Source organism: Anabrus simplex, chromosome 2, assembly GCF_040414725.1.
Source record: "Anabrus simplex isolate iqAnaSimp1 chromosome 2, ASM4041472v1, whole genome shotgun sequence".
NCBI lineage: Eukaryota > Metazoa > Arthropoda > Insecta > Orthoptera > Tettigoniidae > Anabrus > Anabrus simplex.
Window position 1 is genome coordinate 220,814,989 of NC_090266.1, and position 22,163 is coordinate 220,837,151.

Genomic DNA, 22,163 nt, shown 5'->3' on the forward strand with positions numbered 1-22,163 from the left:
TATTGAACATCTCCCTTGGTAAGTTATTCCAATCCCTAACTCCCCTTCCTATAAATGAATATTTGCCCCAATTTGTCCTCTTGAATTCGAACATTACCTTCATATTGTGACCTTCCGTACTTTTTAAAGATGTCAATCAAACTTATTCATCTACTAATGTCATTCCACGCCATTTCTCCGTTGACAGCTCAGAACATACCACTTGTGTTAAATAACACTTGTATGTTTTATTATTCATCCACCTATCACATGTAACATACCACTTAGTCGAGCAGCTCGTCTTCTTCCTCCCAGTTCTTCCCAACCCAATTTTTGCAACATTTTTGTAACGCTACTCTTTTGTCGGAAATCGCCCAGAACAAATCGAGCTGCTTTTCTTTGGATCTTGTCCAGTTCTTGAATCAAGTAATCCTGGTAAGGGTCCCATACACTGGAACCATACTCTAGTTGGGGTCTTACCCGAGACTTACATGCCCTCTCCTTTACATCCTTACTACAACCCCTAAACACCCTCATAACTATGTGCAGAGATCTGTATCCTTTATTTACAATCCCATTTATGTGATTATCCCAATGAACATCTTTCCTTATATTAACACCCAGTTACTTACAATGATCCCCAAAACGAACTTTCACCCCTTGAATGCAGTAATTAAAACTGAGAGGATTTTTCCTATTTGTGACACTCACAACCTGACTTTTAACCCCGTTTATCATCGTACCATTGCCTACTGTCTATCTCACATTATCAAGGTCATTTTGCAGTTGCTCACAATCTTGTAACTTATTTGTTACTCTATACAGAATATAATCACCTGCAAAAAGCCTAACCTCTGATTCCACTCCTTTACTCACTCCTTTCCACTCCCTTATATATAAGAAAACATAAAGGTCCAATAATACTGCCTTGAGGAATACCCCTCTTAATTATTACAGGGTGAGATAAAGCTTTGCCTACTCTAATTCACCGAGATCTATTTTCTAGAAATACAGCAACCCATTCAGTCACTCTTTTGTCTAGTCCAGTTTCATGCATTTTTGCCAGTAGTCTCCCATGATCCACCCTATCAAATGCTTTAGACAGCTCAATCACGATACAGTTCATTTGACCTCCTGAATCCATAATATCTGCTATATCTTGCTGGAATCCTAAAAGTTGAGCTTCAGTGGAATAACCTTTCCTAAAACCGAACTGCCTTTTGACTATAGACTGCTGTTTTTTTAATAATCTATTATTAAAAGTGGAAGAGACTTGATTGCTTATTGTTAGGCACCTGTTTGTGATGAAAATTTTTGCCTAATTTTGTCCTTTTTAAAGTTATTTTGGTATATTTTTATCTATTTTAATTTTATTTAGTCAATTTCGCTAAATTTTATTTTCACTTTTCGGCAATAACAGGTAAACCAAGAATTTAGTTGATAACTCATTTGCAGTATAACAATGTTGTATTTTTGAATAATTACATATACAATAGTTAAGCTTCTGCTTAGAACACATGCAGTATTACACATTATACCAAAACATGGAAATTTTGGAAAGTTGTATCAGCTGTCACTTTAACAAGTAGGGCCTAACCTAAGTTTATAATTTACACATCAGTCTGAAAAAGACAGATACCATGAGTTCCATATTACTGGGAGTCAGAGCTGTTCTCCTGTCAGACTTTACCTTACAATATGTTGAATGCCCTCTCACTATCAACATTACTGACTGATCATGAAGATATTCTCCAAGGTACTCAACACTTTTATACTATTGAGTTCCACCTGATGATTACAGGAATAGGGAAGAGTTTAGCTTTAGTGGGTTTGTCTTCATATTTCCTTTTCAAGAATTGAATGTATACATGCTTTTTCTTCTGTCTATTAAAGATGTATTTTGCCTGTACAACACATTGGTTCAAAGCACTAAGTTCCACAGCCTGCACACTGCCCACCAAATTCAGTTTATGAGCCCAGTACTGCGTGTGTACTAAACCTTCTGAAACTAAAACCCGAACTGCGTTTATGCACTTGCCTATGTAATGTGCTGAATTTGAAGTTATAGAAACTACATTCTGGTACTGAATTTCAAATTTGTGAACTACATTCATAATTGCCTGTGAACATGCAGCAGCATTAGCATTTGCAATAACTTACACTCCCCCTACAAATAACTTCTGAACTGTTCTACCGCCACAACTAAGCACCTTTACCAGAACCATAAACATACATTGCCCCTTTTTTTATCAGTCGTTTCATCACACTGAATTGAAACTCTCATCTTTCACATTTTCTTTTACTCTTTCCTCCTCCTCCTTGATGATTTGAGGTACAGAACCTTCCCACAGTCTTCCAGCTGTGGGTAAGTCTCCAGCACCTTAAAAATCAATAGGCCTAATATTAGAGGGCTCTTTAACATCATTTGAATGAATTAAATGATTTATAATTTTAAGTAAATGAGGGATCCAGCATGCATTATCTAGGCCTAAATGTCATAAAACGAGAGAACTACCATATGTGATACAAATTCATATAATTTTATTAAATACCTCCTATTCAATACAATAATAACGTAATAAAAACTTACATATTTATTAAGTTGTTAATATGGTACATGTCTCGCTCCTTTTTCGTGAGCATCATCAGCCAATTATCATTTACTTAAGGTTATATAAGATCGTGAATCTATTCTATTGGATTAAATTATGCTTGTAAACCTGATTGACAAATCTTATAATGTTTTACAAGTCATATAACAAAAAAATTGTCTTTAAGTTAAAACATATTTGTCTAAAATCTATCTAAGTAACATTTTATTGACGAAACTCATCTGGTGAACATCCTTTAAAATTATTTTAAAAACCTTTTTTGATCTGGCTAATTGTATTGATTCAATGTTGCTTGACTTGTATGATTGTCGTTGAAACTTCGTTAACTATATTAACAATTTTCTACAGTTGATAATTGCTTATGTTATGAACATTTAACTTGTTCTCGATGTTGCTGGAGTAACATTTGTACAAAATGTACTGGCATTAATCTTATGTTGTCAATACGAGAGTATTGTTTATGAACAAACTTGTTGGTGAATAAAAAGTGTCTAATGTGAGGTAGAATTTGAATGGTTCTTGTGTGTTCCAAATTGGACTTGTTGGTATATTTTTCTTTCTGCTGCATAATTGTCTAGTGTTACTCCTAGCCTCTTGAGAACTACTTCTTGTTCTGTTTGCACTCCTTGTATTATATGAAGTTTCAACGACAATCATGCAAGTCGAGCAACATTGAATCAATACAATTAGCCAGATCTCGAAAGGTTTTTAAAATAATTTTAAAGGATGTTTACCAGATGAGTTTCGTCAATAAAATGTTACTTAGATAGTTTTTAGACAAATATGTTTTAACTTAGACATAATCTTTTTGTTATATGACTTGTAAAACATAAGATTTGTCAATCAGGTTTACAAGCATAATTTAATCCAATAGAATATATTCACGATCTTGTATAACCTTAAGTAAACGGTAATTGGCTGATGATACTCACGAAAAAGGAGCGAAAGATGTACCATAAATAAATATGTAAATTTTTATTACGTTATTGTATTGAATAGGAGGTATTTAATAAAATTATAAGAATTTGTATCACAAGTAGATCTTCAATACGGACAAAAATGAAATTTATAACCTGCAAAGAACTAGCATAACTGCACAAAGTTATTGGAAAACCATAACCTCAAATTTCCCAAATTGTATAGTACGGTACTGTACAAACAAGGTATATATTTCTCCATCCACTCTCTCATCTTTGGATCAACTTTTTCCAGTGGAATATTTGCCTCCATAAAAGCTTGAGTTTTAAATAAAATGAATTCTTCTTTATCGTATTTCGCTAGTTTTGTCGCTGAACTAGTGTCTCTGAGACTAGCTTGTTTTCTGATGCCTGCCGTCGTTAGCGCCTTTTCCTTGTTCTTCTTACGTGGAACTGTGTTATTAATGTGTTTCAGGCACGTGTCCTTTCTCTGCCACTCAGTTCACACATTACAGTATTTGCAAATCAGTAAAACAACCATTTTAATAAACCGAGCAAAAAATGGGAAATTTGACCCTTTCCTGCCCTTAGTGCCCGGCTGCATTATCTGTACACTTCTGCGATCTATGAGATCTATATCTATGAGATAGTGTGTTTATAAGGCATTTATGAACACGCAGTACGATCTACAAGGCTTAGGAAATGAAAGAAGAGCTACAATGTCTTGACGTCGCCTAGGCAAAAGTCTTGAATTTCTGGGAGCGCGTGTCAGCTGCTTCAGCCATAAACATGGCGGGATTGAATACTGCAGTTATTGAATCTGAGCTGAATATAGGCGTAGAAAGTGACACAAAATTGTTGAGTAGGGGTGAAGGTCAATTTTTAGTGGGTGAATAACATATCAAGATAATTTTAGTGATAACAGTGATATAAGTGAAAACGGCTATCGAGAATTCAGACCTGGTGGTGGTGCTGCAGCATTTTTGGTAACACAAAACACTTTGTTTCCTTACTCCGAATGATTATGTGGATGATGTTGAACTTGTCCATAATTTCGAAAGGGTATTACGAGAAATATATTATTTTATACTTATGTTATGAGAAACTATTCAGTGAGATAGCTACTTGCACATATATCAATGCAGCATTCAAACAGGCTCATTCCGATAAGAGATACGGAATGGGAAAACATTTGCTCAGAGGAAATAGAAGCTGATATACAGCATATGGGCATCATTCCACTTCCAGAATCATGTGGTTATTGGTTTGGAAAGATTATACAACATGAGAATGTGACAAATACAGCCTGCCTCTATGTTGAGTATCACCATTATAGGGGTGGAGGTTTGAACCAACAACCTTATGACTCAGTGAACAGAAATGGATGTGATGGTATGTTTTCTAATAACATTGAAAATCTGAACACATTGTAATCAACAGATTTTATTATATTTAACTTTTTCTGAAACAATGTGCTCTGCTTCAATTTTTCCTAAATAATAGGTTGAAACCTAGGGATAAGTGGAATGAAAATGTGGGCAAGAAGGGGTTAAACGCACCAGTTAGCAGCGATTTTCAACAGGCAAGAGGACACAGTCACTCCGTCACGTAATATGAATACGATAAATTTCTTGCTTAATGTAGGATATAAATCATGGGATATGAACTTCATGGTTTTGATCCGTATTGAATTGTCACAATAATAATAATAAAAAAATTAATGTTGTAATGGTCCACCTTTTCAATACTGTAATATGCAATATTATTGAATTACATTACTAAACTGGGGACTAGTTTCGGCCTTGGCTGGCCATCTTCAGCCTTAATGTAATACATCTAATAACTAAACAAATGTACGAACAACTGACATAAAAACAAGTGTACAAAATCACAATTAGAATCTGGGATGAAAAATGTGTAAAATTTGAAATATAAATTAGGATCTAAATTCTTAGCATCTGGGGTATGCTCATCATCCAGACTCTTTCTTGCATTAATATTAATAGAATTGTTAGTTCCATCACTACTAATCAATTCAATTTCATTTTGCAAAACGGGAACTGGTAAATGTTGATTCTGTAGTCATAATTCAGTTTTTCATAATATTCACAGCACCTTTCCTCAGCAGCCATCTCTTTTCCCACATTCTTCGGCCCTGCCTCAATTTCCCCCTTCCCCTCTGCCCCCCCTCTTCTTTCCCCGACCTCTCCTCTTGCTCCGCTCCTTCCTTTTCCTTTGAATCTCACAACTGTTAGTATGAGGCACACAACAATACACCACGCACCACATGCTGCAATGAGAGGTAAGTCTCATATAACCTCTGCCATTTGACTAACACACTCTCTCTCCTTCTGTTCATTAATTGGGAACATGCATCATTTTCAAAAATATTTTTTTTTTGAAAAGTACACCAATGAAATAGTACGTAAACGTATTACATTGTAGTATGTTGCCTTGTTTTCTACCATTAAAAAAATATTTAATAGTGCCTTTCTGCGAGGCGAGTGAAACGGCCTCTGACGTAAGCGGCGCGCTGTGACGTCACGATCCAGTACCGCATGGAGCTCTGCCAGCCGTTGTGCATCAGCCGTTGCTAAAAGCCGATTGTTTATTATTCATGATCGCGAATAACTTCGAAATGACAGAAGAAAGGTTCAAAACAGCACAGTCAGACAATCTACCATGTGTAGATGTCATCATTCTTGAAAAATGTGACTTTTGTGGCCGCAGAAATTAGCAGATAACAAGCAAGTTTGTAAGTGGCGTCCTTTATATACGTGCAATGTACTGTAAACCATAGTATTAGGATAACAAAGAACCTGGATAGATATCACATCACTTTCAACATTTCCTTCTAGACTGATTCCCCTATTAAAGAATAACATTACATTTTCGGGCTTTCAGCATTAGTAAAGTAAGAAATCGGATTTCAGCACTAACATAAACATATAGGTAGCATTATAGTACTAGTCCGCTTCTGTGGTGTAGTGGTTAATGTGTGCCACTCCCCGAGGCCCGGTTTCGATTCCCGGCTCTGCCATGAAAGTTGAAAACAAATAGTACGAGGCTGGAACGGGGTCTACTCAGCCTCGGGAGGTCAACTGAGTAGAAGGGTTTCGAATCCCACCTCAGCCATCCTCGAAGTGGTTTCTCGTATTTTCCTACTTCTCCTCCAGGCACCTAAGGCCACGGCCGTTTCCTTCCCTCTTCCTTGTCTATCCCTTCCGATCCTCCCATCCTCCCACAAGGCCCCTGTTGAGCATAACAGGTGAGGCCGCCTGGGCGAGGTAATGGCCCTCCTCACCAGTTTCATCACCATACTCAAAGTCTCACGTTCCAGGACACTGCCCTTGAAGTGGTAGAGGTGAAATCCCTCGCTGAGTCCGAGAGAAAACCAACCCTGAAGGATAAACTGATTAAGAAAGAAAGAAAGATCATAGTACTGTAGGTCTATAACCTATCATTTCTGAAAAAAATATATATTTATGGTTGGGGCAACTGGCCTACCCACTTCCGGGGTCCATGAAAGAGAATTAAATATCTTTGTGGAGGGAAAAAGTTAAACATGATAAAGATAAATATGACTTCATCTAGTTTTCACAAGTTGGGCTGAGTGGTTCAGACGGTTGAGGTGCTGGCCTTCTGACCCCAACTTGGCAGGTTCGATCCTGGTTCAGTCCGGTGGTAGTTGAAGGTGCTCAAATACGTCAGCCTCGTGTCGGTAGATTTACTGGCACGTAAAAGAACTCCTGCAGGACTAAATTCCTGCACATCGGCGTCTCCGAAAATCGTAGAAGTAGTTAGCGGGGCGTGAAGCCAATAACATTAATTACATTTGGCTTTTAACAAGCTGAGCATATCAGGAAAGAAAAGTGTCCTGGTGACATTTTAGTCGCTCAATACAGGAATGTCTTTGGGTAGGAATGGGAACAAAGCGGCCGTGGCCTTAGGTACAGCCTCAGCATTTGCCTGGTGTGAAAATGGGAAACCACGGAAAACCATCTTCAGAGCTGCCGGCAGTGGGGTTCAAAACCTTCTATCTCCCGGATGCGAGCTCACAGCTGCGCGCTCCTAACCGCACGGCCAACTCGCGCGGTATTTTTACCCTTCGGTTTATTGACTTGGCTTGTATAACCTAAAACTTAGGCTAAGTTCTATAATATTTTAAACACCTACATCACTATTTTCACCTGTGTGCAATTATGTTATTTATTTCATTAATATTATGATAATTATTATAATTGAGCATTGTTAACTTATAAGACCCCAACAGACAAGCATTGGTTTTGTGTAGAGTTATACATTTGTTAAATTCACGTTGTTTCCTTTCATGATGTACACGCCTATTCTTTGTTACATTATAGAGTATTTAGATATAGCCTAAATTTACCAATTAAGCTCTTCAACAAAGACATACATAACTGTCCCATGCCAAGATATATTGGTAGAATTAGAGCTGTCAAAATGGTTCATAACCCCTTTGATTTATTATCTTGACATGGATCACCCAAAACATAGGTTAGGTTTGGAGAATACTTTAATAATCAGCATTATTTAATGCACTGTTTATTACTTTCATATTCCAAGATGTAATTGAAGCATTTAAATAAAGCATCATACATTAAAATTTAAAGTTTTACCACTAGAACAGCTGACATGGAAAAGTGATTTGAAAATTCAAACAAATTCATCTTACGTTAAAATCTTCAAAAAAGTAAACTGTAGACTTTTCCGATATATCACCAGCATTTCTCCGGCTCGCCAAAATCCATTTCTCCCTAGTTTTAGCGTCTTTGAAACATGTATAAACAATTTGTTTGGTATGGTATGCGATGTGCTGTTGCACATCGGATCTCTACACCATTTACAAGTTTTCTGCCTCACTGTCTGCGCAGGATTCATTTTAAGTCTAAAATATACCACTCAGATTATTATCCAATGTATAGACCTCGAATTTAACCATACTAGACACTAACGTAAAGTAGAAATACGCGAAGTGTATCCTGCTTCTCACAGCACACTATGTGTTATTTCGTCTGCTAATTCAGTCAACCTGTACGATGACGTCAGACCAATGAGATCGCGTACTTGCGTGACGTGACATTTTCGTAGATTTTTATCATATTTGGAGTTATTATTTGTACATTATGATCACATTTTTGAATTCTGCATGAAATTTTGAATCAGATTAGCATATTTTTAATTAAAACCCCGGATCATGCATGTTCCCTATTTTGTCCAATTTTAGCAATCGTTTATTCAGGTTAACTTCATGGTCACCGCAATGAATTGCGAATTCATGCCAGCCACAAATTAAGAATGTGTCAGTTTTAACCATATCATCATGTGCTGTCCTGACAATGTCCAACGGCATTTCAGCATGATTTTAACAAGTACTACAGGAACATTCCATTTTATTTACTTTGGTTGATGTGGAAACACCATCTAGCAGTTCTGGGTCAGCTGGTGGTTTTTACAGTGGCGTCCAGTGGCTTGCATACTGCTAACACCACTCAAGTAATTTTGGTGATTGATCTGACTACAAAATCAACATTTACCAGTTCCTGTTTTGCAGTTGAAATTGTAATGATTAGCAGTAATGGAACTAACAATTCTATGAATATTAATGCAAGAAAGAGTCTGGATGATGAACATACTCCAGATGCTAAGAATTAAGAGCCTAATTTATTTTTCAAATTTTACAAAGACTTCATCACAGATTCTAATGTCAGTTATGTTTTTGTACATTTCTTTTTATGTCAGTTGCGTGTTCATAGATTTTAGTTATTAATGTATTACATTAAGGCTAAAGATGCCCAGCCAAGGCGGTAACTAGTCCCTAGTTTAGTAATGTAATTAAATAATATTGCATATAATACTATTGAAAAGGTGGAACATTAAGACATTAATAATTGTTCTTGCTTCACAGAAAGCTAATTTAGCTATAATCTATATACTGTCTTAGCTTCCAATATATATCGAAGGGTATAAATTGGATTGTGGCATCGATTATCGGATTTTATTGCCACAATTCCCCTTGAATCTCAGTTGTTAACTTCAAATGATGCAATTCCGAATAATTTTGTAAATTATTTTGCGATTTTGCTTAAACGTAAATAGTTTAGTGTTTTTGAGCCAAATGCAAAAAATTTTGCGCTTTGCAAATACAGGTGTCTCTACTTATTGTCCATTGTTTTAGCATTATAAGTGAAGATGTTATCTGAAAGACTGACATCTGTATCTCAGTTACCCTCCATTTTTATTATAAATACTACTTTTATTGCATTTTTATTCACACATTGTAAGTCGGTATTAACTCTGAAATCAGGTGCTTTTTGGTCTTTCAGTCTACTTACGAACATTGTGGAACTGTTCAGTTTTTACCACCAGTGTCTTGTTTTTACAACACTGCCATGGCTTCTGTTGCTTTTTGTTCTTTCACATGTTTGTAAGTTTGTTTAACCCTTTCCACTCAAATTATTTGTACGTCCTGATTTCTCCCAACTCGCATTTATTTCTCTCAGCATTCTTCATATTTTAAAACCTGGTGTTAAGTACTGGTTGTAACAATATATACAGGAAGAAACTACAAAATTAATGAATTTATGGTATTTACATGACACAAAATCATGTTTTTTACTTTCTTAACGGTATGTCATGAGTGTGTGGAAGCGTTCAAAGCAAATGCTTGGATGGAGCCCTGCTTGCTTATCCAACCAGTCTGCACTAAAATAATCCTGCATTTCTGCCTTACTGTTCATCCCCATGTTGATAATTGTACCAATAAATGCCTTCAGCTCTTCTAATGTCACAGCTTTCCAAGAAAACCAGATAGATCTCTTCTGAAGTGGAGTATTTTGCTGTAATTTCATTTCGGCAAATTCGTTTGTCTCATGGACAATAGAGGTTATCAAGTAATCAGTAAAAAATAGCTACCAGTACTCTAGTTCTATTTTAAGTCTATTGCCACAATTTATGAATACACTGACTAATCTGAAAGGAAATTTGGGTAATCCTGCATCACCCGTTCTCCGCAATCTCCAAGGTATGATTGAAGTCAGCCCTGTATACTGGGACCGGGACGAGTCAAAATACTATCGCCTTCTCCATGATTTCTTGCGACGCTGATATCAATATTGTCATTTGAATCACTAATAGATATATCACTTACATCGCCAGATTCAAAATTTTCATCACTTTCATGGTCACTATAAAAATAATCAGCCGAAATAGACGCAAGAATCTCAGCTTCGTTCAGACTGTGTGCCGCCATGTTGCTTCACGCGACTGCTTTCCATTGTCAAGGAAACGGAGCAATTTTGCCAAGCAAAGAGAAACTAAAACACACCTATTTGGTTTCCGGAAGGGACCAGCACTTACGAAACGAAGTATAAAAGCCCTGGCATTCCAGGTAACCTAACGAGCGGCGAAACATTGTCGACTCAGGGTCGACACACGAGCAATAACGCTGAGCGACGGCTGTCGAACCTCAGGTCGACACACGAGCAGAAAGGGTTAAAAGCCATAATTTTTGTTGTTACTGAATAGTTAACATTTCTTCAATCAGCACTTCATAAATTTTGAATTTACTTTGACAGGTGATCAGTTTAAATGATAGCAATGATACCTTAAATATGTACATAAAATTCTGTTGCATATCCTCTAAAATAGCTTTCACTTCTAGGCTCTAATCATTTTTGGGATATTATTTGCTCTCTCTGAGCAAGTTAGCTATATTCGAGAGATGGTCCGTAGTTTTCCACTTTCACACTGGACAAATGCTAGACCTGTACACTCCATAACAAAAAAATGTGAAGGGACTCTTAGAGAAAGAATGTGTGTCAAGCATTTTGTACTTCATCCCATGTCATTGCCTTTCCTATTTTTCTTAGTCTTGCACACATTTATCCAGTACATATTTTGCCAAGAAATTTTCATGGTTCTGTTGTGTTCAGAAAGTGATAGGCAGCATTCAGAGCTTAGATGGGCAATGAAATGAAATGGCGTATGACTTTTAGTGCCGGGAGTGTCCGAGGACATGTTCGGCTCGCCAGATGCAGGTCTTTTGATTTGACACCCATAGGCGACCTGCGCGTTGTGATGGGGATGAAATGATGATGAAGACGACACATACATCCAGCCCCCGTGCCAGCGAAATTAACCAATTAAGGTTAAAATTCCCGACCCTGCCGGGAATCGAACCCGGGACTCCTGTGACCAAAGGCCAGCACGTTAACCATTTAGCCATGCAGCCTGATGGGCAATGAGAGAGCCCCACTCTTTGAGCCAATCGCACGAGCGCTGTAAGAGCAGAGAGCAGCTGACTTCTAATAGATTGTGCTGTAAAGACTAGATGGCGATATGCAAAGTCAAAGCACAAGCTAAAGCCACTGCATTGCACCTGGCAGAATATATTACGTTAATGCAATACAATCATACAGTTTGTTCGTTGTTCATTGTTTGTGCTGTACTCCTAAACAACCTTTTATGTTGGCTTGCAGTATTTCCATGACTAAAGGTAGTAATTAAAGGAATAGTTATCACATGTCAGAATACTTCTGTTTCCTAAGCATAACCTAATGAAATGAATATAAGTAAATGTATTTACTTAGCACATGCCATTTGTGTACACAATTTTATTTATTTTTCCCAAAATCATAGGTTGCCTATATTGACAAGGTATAATTCTAGTACAAAAGATTGAGACAGTTCTAAATAAATCTGCATTTTTAAGACTTATACAAAAAAGTACACGCTAATATTGATTCAAAATTAAATTTAAAAAGTGACGTTCATCTAAAGTGGAAAAATTTTAATAACTACCATAAGTTTTTCCTAAGTAACTTATTTTGTTTCCTCATCATAATCTAATGCACTGAGTGGAGCGAGGCATTCGGCACAATAGTACTGCTAAAAGTTCAAATCTGTTTTGATACACCTTCTTTCCTTAGTTGCAACTGTGAGCCATCCAAGCAGCTGCCAGGATGCATCTTCCGTCAGAGCTCGTACACTGCTCCTTAGCCTGCCTAAGCTGGAGCATTGCTCATTGAGCCCAATTGTGTCCATCTTTCATTTAGGGCATTTTTTTAGTTAATATCATCTAAATCATTTAAATTGTTTCTAAAATTGGGGTCTTTCATTGATAATGTGTAGATGAACTTCAATGTATTATGTAGCCAAAGGATCTTCATGATAATCATTCTTGTATTTGGAGACTTACAGGGAACATCGGCAATGGTTAAGTCGAATGAGTTAGCTGGAAAATTTATGATGTCCAATAACGGACCATTTATATTGGTATTATAAATTTACTCATTCGGGACAAGTATTTCAGATTCCCTATGGGAATCAGTATCTATATCATCAATGGTTAAGTCGCCGATTGCGATGAAACTTGCCAAACACATTGAGGTACACGTAAAAAAGATGTCGGCATCAATTTTTGGTGCTGACATTCATTAGGGCGTTAACTAAGGGGCATAAAAGTTGCAACATTTCAAGTTCTGCGCGATCAGCGGTAACTACCTGCTGGCCAATGCTAATCTGGCACACTGCCTGCCAGGAGACACACCTCCGCACCTGCTCCCCTCCCCACTCCAACTGGTTCGCCGCTGCAAGTTTCCCTTCTCCCCTCGCACTTGCCGGCTGCTTAGCTGTTGAATGGGACCGGTGCTATACTTCGCTTCTTTTTGCACTATAATTATTGAAATCCTTTATATAACGTCCCGATTTACACACAATGGAAATAAATAACCTAAACTAATATACCCATATTTTATTCAAATGTTATATTTTCATTCCTGCTAATTCCGGTGAGTTGTCACATTCATGGGTACAACCCCGAGTTAAGCACCACCGGGCGTGGTCAAACGTGGTATGGGGTACTGCGTCCGTCCTACGCTTAAATTATTATTTACTTCTAAAACGCCTTAAAGCTGTCGGTAGTGTCCTTTAGAGTGGACATACATATGAAATTAATTAAATTAAATCACTTACCATTAAATAAATCGCCCACCTTTAAACAACGTTACATATCTATTTAAAGAAATTACGTGCCTGGATAGAGGATCTCAATTAATGTAATGAGATTCGGTACCTCGGGATATCAAAACCTGGTTACAGATCCAGATCTTCTTTTTATGTCCCCTCCCCCTCCCCCCCACCAATTTTGTGTATGCTATCACTTGTGTCATAACAAAACGAAATTGCGAACGATGACGACGACAACAATTATAAACCCCGAGTTTGAAACTACTGGTATTTTCCATATTGCATACTCTGGTATAAGGAATATAGGTAGGATGTTTTTATTTGTGCTTGTACTGAACGATTTATTTATGTTTTGCAGCGATTAGACACAACACATTTCAATTGCATCAATGGTTGTTGAATATAAATCAGTTTAATGCATAGACAACTTTGATATGAGTATCTATGACATGGAATGTTGTAAAGTTTGACATGATAAGAAAAGCCTTGAAATATAAAAAAGATGTGTATTTATAGTCTTACCTGTAGTCTTACTTCACCGGTACTTTTGCGTTATAGCTGACAAAGGTCTATGTATTCAAGAAGTACCAATATTAAAGTATCACACTACATTCTTCTGGGTACAATGGCAGTTACATACCTCAAAAATTAAAATGACTATTGCACGAACTGGTACAACAACAAACAATTACAAGGCGACAAATAAATGACTCTGTATACATTACGAAGTACATTGGTCAAACTCTCCGTCAATAACTGATAGTAAATAAAAACAATCTTTTGTCTGTTCAAAACATTAAAAAATAGTGAAAAGAAAACTGAAACAAAACACAATTAACAACAGGCACCATACTTTTATCACGGGACGTATGCTTTACAGTAGTGGTGTTCCTTGGGTGTTCAAATTGTCCAGGATGATCATCAACGTATCCACTGCGGTACCACGAGTACTTCCACACGTTTTTGAATCGAGATGTCAGCTGGCTCCGGGATGTAGGGGTAGCGTGCCTACCTCTTACCCGGAGGCTTTGGGTTCGATTCCCGGCCAAGTCCGGGATTTTTTACCTGGACCTGAGGTCTGGCTCGAGGTCCACTCAGCCTACGTGATTAGAATGGAGGAGCTATCTGACAGTGAGATAGCAGCCCTGGTCTAGAAAGCCAAGAATAACGGCCGAGAGGATTCGTCGTGCTGACCTCATGACACCTCGTAATCTGCAGGCCTTTGGTCTGAGCAGCGGTCTCTTGGTGGACCAAGGCCCTTCAAGGGCTGTAGTGCCATGGGGGGGGTGGGATGTCAGCTGGAAATGTAACAGTGATTGCAGCTTTAAGATGGTGTTACGGTGGTGCAGCACAATACCGGTATCCATAAGTCGCAGCCCAGAATACATTCGTCTTGTGAACGTTTTCCAAATCCGAAACCCATACACGTCAAATGGCTGACAAACTGCTGTAGCGCCGGCTGGAGTCTTCATAACTTCTACTTCCGTGCCAGGGACAAGCGCATTGTGGCCAAACAAAGAATCTAACAATAAAATGTTTTGTCCATCGGGTAAACTTGGTTTCAAGATGTCATTATACTAGCACTGAACTTCTGCTTTGCCCATCTTTCCAGATGTGGTGCACACATCAATATTTTCATGTGAAAATGTGCTTTTCTTAACAAGGTAACCAAAAACACAATTTCTTTCCTTTAAAAATATTAGCAACGGGGAGAGTAGCTCACCTACTGCTGATGCGGTTGGCATAATTGTGTAGGTATGCATAGTAGAGGGAATTGGTTGGACCACCGTACTAATTGACTTTTCTCCTCGGCACGCTAACGTTCTGCCGGTGTATATTTCCAAATTAAAGCCACTTTGGTCACTGTTAAAAACATGTGATGGGCTGTGCAACTGTGTTTTTTCTCTTATGTTTTCCACAAACATTTCGGATTCCACTATAACGTCAGTTTCCCTATCAAGTTTTTTCGTTGTTGCCATGACAGTAATTTTTCTGGATGTGATCCCAAATTTGTTTTTGAAGTCGTACAACCAGCCTGAGGATGCTCTAAAGTCGTGGATCCCTCGAGAGCGGGCACTTTGCATTGCCCGCTGTTTGATTGTGACTTCATGGATGGTGGACGTACGTTACTCCTGGTCAAATTTTTCCTTGCAATCCATCATAATAAGATCAAATTTGTCTCGGAGAGAGCCTCCTTCATCCACTACTTTTTTTCCAGTCGGAGAGTTGTGCCTCACTATGCAAACAACGGAATTTCTTTTGCACAGTTGCAAATTTCAGATATTTCAGTTTTCCACCCATCCAGTAGTTGACTACTCTTGTTTTATACTGTAAGTCTGCGGTGTCCATCGAATTGGCACTGTCTTGGCTTTGTCCCGGTTCTGGCTCGCTATATTAAATATCCTTTTCGTGTTCCTCCGACTGATCAGACCTGTACGTCAAACTTGTAACGTCCTCCAAATAGAGACTGTCACCTTCAAGACAGTAACTTGTAAGCTCTGAAAAACAAAATAAAAATAATTAAAATAATGTTATATATTTATTGTCTGAAACAACGGAGAACACAGATGTTTGTTTTAAAAAAAAACAAAACGAGAGAGTTATCGGTATCAACATATCAGACGGTCCAGTGCTGAAAACTAAAACCTAAAATTTCACATGCATTGCAAAAGATCATGCTTCAATCTACGTTATTACGGCCTATGTCACGCAGTGTGACATCACTCCGTCAAAACCTATTTGAAAACGGTTGACTGCTTAACACTCGCCCTCAGTCGCGTCTTAAAGCTGCAGCTCCCGAAAGTTCAGCGGACCTTCTTGACCATGATTTGCTTGAAGATGATAAAATAATTTTTGCAAACTTTTTCATAAACATTTCAGAAAATGTAAACTGATTAATACAATGTGGAAATTACAAAGGGGAGATATGAGGATGGCAGATAGAATACGCAAAGTGTAGCATCGGTTCTCTTAAACAGCTAGGCAGACGGTATGGCACGGGGAGAAGGGAAACGTGTGGTGTAGAATCAGGAGGGGAGGAGGTGCAGAGGTGTGGCACAAGGCAGACAGAGTGCCGGCTAAGCAGTGGCCAGAAGGTATTCATCGTTCACGCGGAACTTGAAATGTTGCATCTTTTAGGCGCTTTAGTTAACGCCCTAATGAATGTCGGCACCCAAAATTGATGCCGACATCTTTTTTACTGGTACCTCTGTTTTTTCCAAGTTTCATCGTGATCGGCGCGTTAACCATTGTCGATGTTTCCTTGTTAGAAATTTTCATCTGACCATTTTTTGTGTTAAGGAAGCTTACCTTAACCTTCTTTTACTCGGGCTATCTGCAGGGGTCTGCTCAAAGCTGAGACTAAATTTTGTGATTTTTCAAACGAAATATAAAAAATCAGCACAAACCAAATATACATATTCGAGTAAAAAATCATCTCATTAATACATAGAATCATAAGCATTAAAAGAAACCTGCAACATATTGTAACATGGAGAAAAATTATTCCATAGTCATCTTGCACAGCTTCCTAACACTGACTGGGCCTGCTTAAAACACAAGCCTCTCCATTGTTGTCTGTCTTCCACCATCTGTCATCACTTTGATCCAGTCCTCCTCCTATTATGTTCACTTGCTCCTCAACTCCTTTCACCCATACACCCTGCGGGCTTCCTCTTGGTCTCCTGCCTTCCAGTTCCATCTTGTGTATCTTCCTGGGTATCCTCGTCTCCATTCTCTTCATGTGTCCATAACATCTAAGCCTTGATTTCATTATCCTACCTTGCAGTGGTTTCGCTTTCACTTATTCTTAACCTCATTTCTTATCTTGTCCAGGTTTGTTACTCTTCTACTTCTCAAAATTTTCATCTCACTAGCCTGGATTCTGCTTTTCTCTCTTCTAATCGCCCACATTGCTGAAGCAATTAGTGCATCTGGTATATCACACCTTTGTTATTTTGGGGGACATCTTTACTCCATACCAAGCTTCTTACATTTTTGAGGTATGTTTGTGCTTGTCTCCGCCCACTCATTTATGCCCTTTCTTCCATTTTCCTATATTCAGCTCCTAGGTACTTGATTGTCTCTAACTTCCTCAGTTGTTCCCTTTCAATTGTTACTCCAGTTGTGGGTATATTCTTCCTGGCTGTAAGCACAATCTCATTCCTCTTTACACAAAAGTTTGAGCCATATCCTCGTGCTGTTTCATCCCATGCATCCAACTTTTCCTCAATTTATTGATTCTGTTTACTATCAAATCATCTGCAAACGCCATTTCTTTAATCTTTTCTTCCCCAATTTCCTCTCCTACTCATAACTACCATATTTTCTCGCATAATTAACGCCCTTACATAATTTACGCATCACAATATTTTTGGGTCCAATGTGGAGAACATCCATCACGCAGCTCCAGATGAGTTTGGAAATAAAGATGTCAACTATTCAGGTAGCAGCCTGCCTGTTGTGATATCGGCATTCCAAATACTGGGCAATGTGCTGTTTTCAGTCGGTAGGAAATACCACCCATTCTCTTTGGGAAATACCACTGTACTAGTTCAGTGAGAGAATCAGTGCAGAAGTGACTAGTGACGCTCTATTCTAGTCTGGTACAAACGTATTTTAAGAGTGTTTTGGGTATGGGATATGCGTTTTTTGTGATCCCAAAATTTAGTCCACAGTGAGCAAGTATGCGAGTAATGGTACATCATATAAACTTGCAGTGATCAGCTACACCAAAACATACAGAAATAGGGCAGTGGGCCGGAAGTATTCAGTGTCCAAATGCAACGTGCGGTAAAAGTAAAGTCCACTTCAAGCGACCAAGTCTCGCAAAGCATTTCGCGGACCGAAAAGTGGCAACTTTCTGAAAGTAGGGGAGGATCTGCTTAAATGTATGATTTCGTTACACAACGTTGGATATGCCATTTCTCACAAAATGCTGTATTTTAAACGACGAGAAATAGCTGCTGCACGTGAAATCAGTGTCTCGGATTTGAAGGTAGCCTTGGCTTCATTAATTTTATGAAGGGAAATGAAGGAATATTTGCTCTCCCAAATAAGAACCACAGGTCAGACACCAATCAGTTTCCGTATGCCACGAAGTCGAACAATCGATAAGAAAAGGTCATAGAGTTCACGCTACCAGAAGCGATAAAGAATGATGTACTGCAGTACTTGCTGTAACAGGTGATGGCAGAAAGTTTGCACCGTATGTTGTTCTAAAATGAAAAACGCCTGAAGTAAAATTTCCATGAGGGATCCACATTCGTATCCAAGAAAAAGGGTGGATGGACATGTTACTCATACAAGATTGTGTACGAATTGTTTGGGGAAATGTAGCAGTGGTCCCTCCTTCGATGCGCAGCCCTTCTAGTGTTGCACAGTTTTCCTTTTATACCGGTATGTCATTATTATATACTTACATGGATAGTACTTTTATTAGTACATGTTCATTTTACTTCAGGCCGTATTGTCAGCTCGTAACAGGAAGAATACTTTCCAATGTTGGTACTTCAAACACACGTGTCAAACTTCCCTGATGTACCCTATTTGACTTTTCAGAAAGAATCTTAAGCTGGAATTTTACGCCAAACGACGATTAACCGAAAATGAGTTGAACCAATTGTGTATATTAAATTTGATGTATCTTTTAAATGTAAATGAATTTTAAATATTTTCTTATATCTGAATTCCTCAAATAATTTACACATCCAAAGTTTTCGCCTGTATTTTTTGTTAAAAAAGCGTGTTAATTATGCGAGAAAATACGGTATACTGTCCATTACTACAATAAAAAGTAATATTGAGAGTGCACTTGCTTGTTTCAAACTGTTCTTCTATTCTAGCCAACTTGTTCTCTCTCACATTAACACAACTGACACTCCACCATGTAGTTGGTTTTCCAACTTTTTTTTTTTAGGGCCTTCCATATCTTGGTTCTTCATACACTGTCATATTCCTTTATCAGTATCCAAGAAGGCCATCTGTAGATCTTTTCCATATTTATAATGCTGTTCCTGTAGCTGTCATACAGTAAAGATGTCTAATGTGGGTCTTCCTGGTCCGAAGCCATACTAATCTTCTCTCAGCCTTCCTGGATCCGTCTCTCCAGAATCTTCTTGAAAATCTTTGCATGATGACACGTAGTGACTTCCTGATAGCTTTTTACACTCCTGTCTTGAAGATACCCTATTTACTTGTGTACTAGATGCCCCCCTACCCGTGGCTTTTAGAGACATAGAAAATGAGAAAGTAAATCTCTCATACAAGATTCCTCCTCCCCCTCCAACCAAACCTAATTCGTCAGAGAACAATGATTCTGCTTCGAAGTGGGATACGAGCCTTACAGCAGCTCAGATGAGATCACACAAATTTGTGAATAGTTTCGTCCGTACTACACGCACAGTGCAAACTTGCGTCAAAGCCATGCGGTACATTTGTGTTTTGTAGTTAGGAATATCCACCAGAGTAATGGTTAGCACAATTAGCTGCCATTCAAGGGGGCCTCAGTTTGATTCCTGGTACCATACTGCCAGAGATTCAAGAATGGCAGGAAAGTTGATATGCTGTAAAAATGGTACATGCAGCTCCCCTCCATTGGGGGGGATGCCGAAAAAGAGCTGCACCACGTTGGAATGAGGAAACGAGTTTAGTTAAGAAATGTTCACAGTTGTTGTTGCTATTAATATAGCTGGTGAGATCATTAACAAAGTGATAGTTTAATATCTCGTAACTCGGGCGAATGAGTCGTTTTTGGAGAGAAGTAGGTTTAAAACGTGATAAAAACAATCCAATCATAACGATTGTTTTACTTGCCAACGTATCTGACATAATAATAATAATAGTATTTTACTTCCCCACTAACTACTTAAACAATTTTCAGAGACCCCAAACATAACTACTATGTATTAATTAAAAAAAAATGGAGACAACCAATGTACAAAATTAACGTTATGATAATGTAATGCATTACCGCCAGACCTTTAGATACAAAAAAATGCGGCAAGCTTTTCGTTTTTTTTTCCCCGTCGTGGAACTTCTGGCTCTATCCGGGCACTTGGTAGCATGCCTAACCTAAGCAATGCGGCCTCTTTTTTCTCAATTGCAGCTGTTTAGGTAAATCGTGATGTGATAAATGTAGAGAACAAGCATGAAATCCATTTAAAAATAAAGGTCTGGCTGTTAAAAGCCGCAGTTATCCAAAGAATGTTTCCAGTCGCTATGTATTACATTCGGACGTACAACTCGTAACATACATTCATTATCAGCTTTCTACAGCACGGCTTTATTCGGAAGGAGTGGTTTCTGCTACACATACACCAACTGGGAATAACAGACACAATCTCCAAAAACCATTTGCGAATAGATTCTCATTTTTATTTGGATGCTAGTCAGAAACAAAACTATTCTTAAAAATTTCAAAAAGACGAGATCTCGAATGCTCTCAATGGCAGTGCATGGCTCACGAGATGGCAGTGAAGATGACCTCATTTGGAATGACACACCGCTAGCAGGGAAATTGGCAGCATTAGACAACGATAATTCAAATCAAAGCAGTGACCAGGTGTACTGCTCATCTGACGAACAAATGACTGGCCATTAAATTCTTTTGATTAATATTGCATAATATGATAATATGATACCCTTATCCCTTTTCTCTACAGGGTAAAGCGAGATGAATATTCGTAGTGAGTTTTTATGACTGCATGCCCTTTGTAACGCCAACCTCATCAGAGGAATTAATGAGATGAAACGAATGACGTGATATGAAACGAATGACGTGATATGAGAGTAACTAAATCTAACTACATTTACTTTATATGTAGGCCTAAAAGTCATGTGTTCACTATTTGTCTTATTAAAATTTAGAAATACTGCCTTCCATTGAAAATAGCCAGTAAAACTCGGAACACATTCATTAAGTTCGTTAAAGAGTAGTGTAGAATGTGTACATGTACAGTTTATAGCTCTTTATAGCTTAGAAGTCATGTATTGACAGCGCAAAATTCAAGGTTATGGCATATTGGCTCCCCCCCTTACTTTTTTTGACTGTAAGAGTGGAAGAAAAAAAGGGGGAGGTCTAATACGCAAGTAAATACAGCAATTATTTCCTTCTGACAGTATTCTGGTGTTGTCTTCTCTTTCCATGCAACTCTCATCACCTCCAGCTACTCTTGTCATCTCCAATCATCCAAACTAGGGCTGTTGATGTACGAATCTTTTACGGCTTTGACCAGCTCTGGATATCCATGGTAAATTTGTGGAGTGATTTCATCGTAGCCCTTTGGGTGATTTGTTCATAGAAATCATTGTTCAAGCAGAAACGGTTCATATCGAAGGCTTTCATTTGTTAGAACAGACAATAATGGAATTATTTCCTATGCCTGAACCTCATTGAAAAGTGATGCAGTCTCAGAACTTAACAAGTTCATTCCTTCAATTTACTCGCTTGTGAATGCAGATGAATGTTTCGAATTATTCTCTTTCATTCCTTTTTCCTTTTTGACAATTTACTTTGTCATGCCGACATAGCAGTGCAAGGAGTGGGGTGTGGGAAGGATGTGACCATGGCCTTAAGGTACAACCCCAGCATTTTCCTGGTGTGAAAATGGGAAACCACAGAAAAACATTTTCAGGGCTGCCGACAGTGTGGTTTGAACCCACTATT

General features: G+C 38.2%; 1 protein-coding gene across 1 annotated transcript in view; it reads left to right on the top strand.

Annotated features, from left to right (window-relative positions):
• LOC136864016 (RING finger protein 44) overlaps positions 1–22,163 on the top strand; it is a 344,632-nt gene that overhangs the window by 129,140 nt on the left and 193,329 nt on the right. The window lies entirely within an intron of this gene.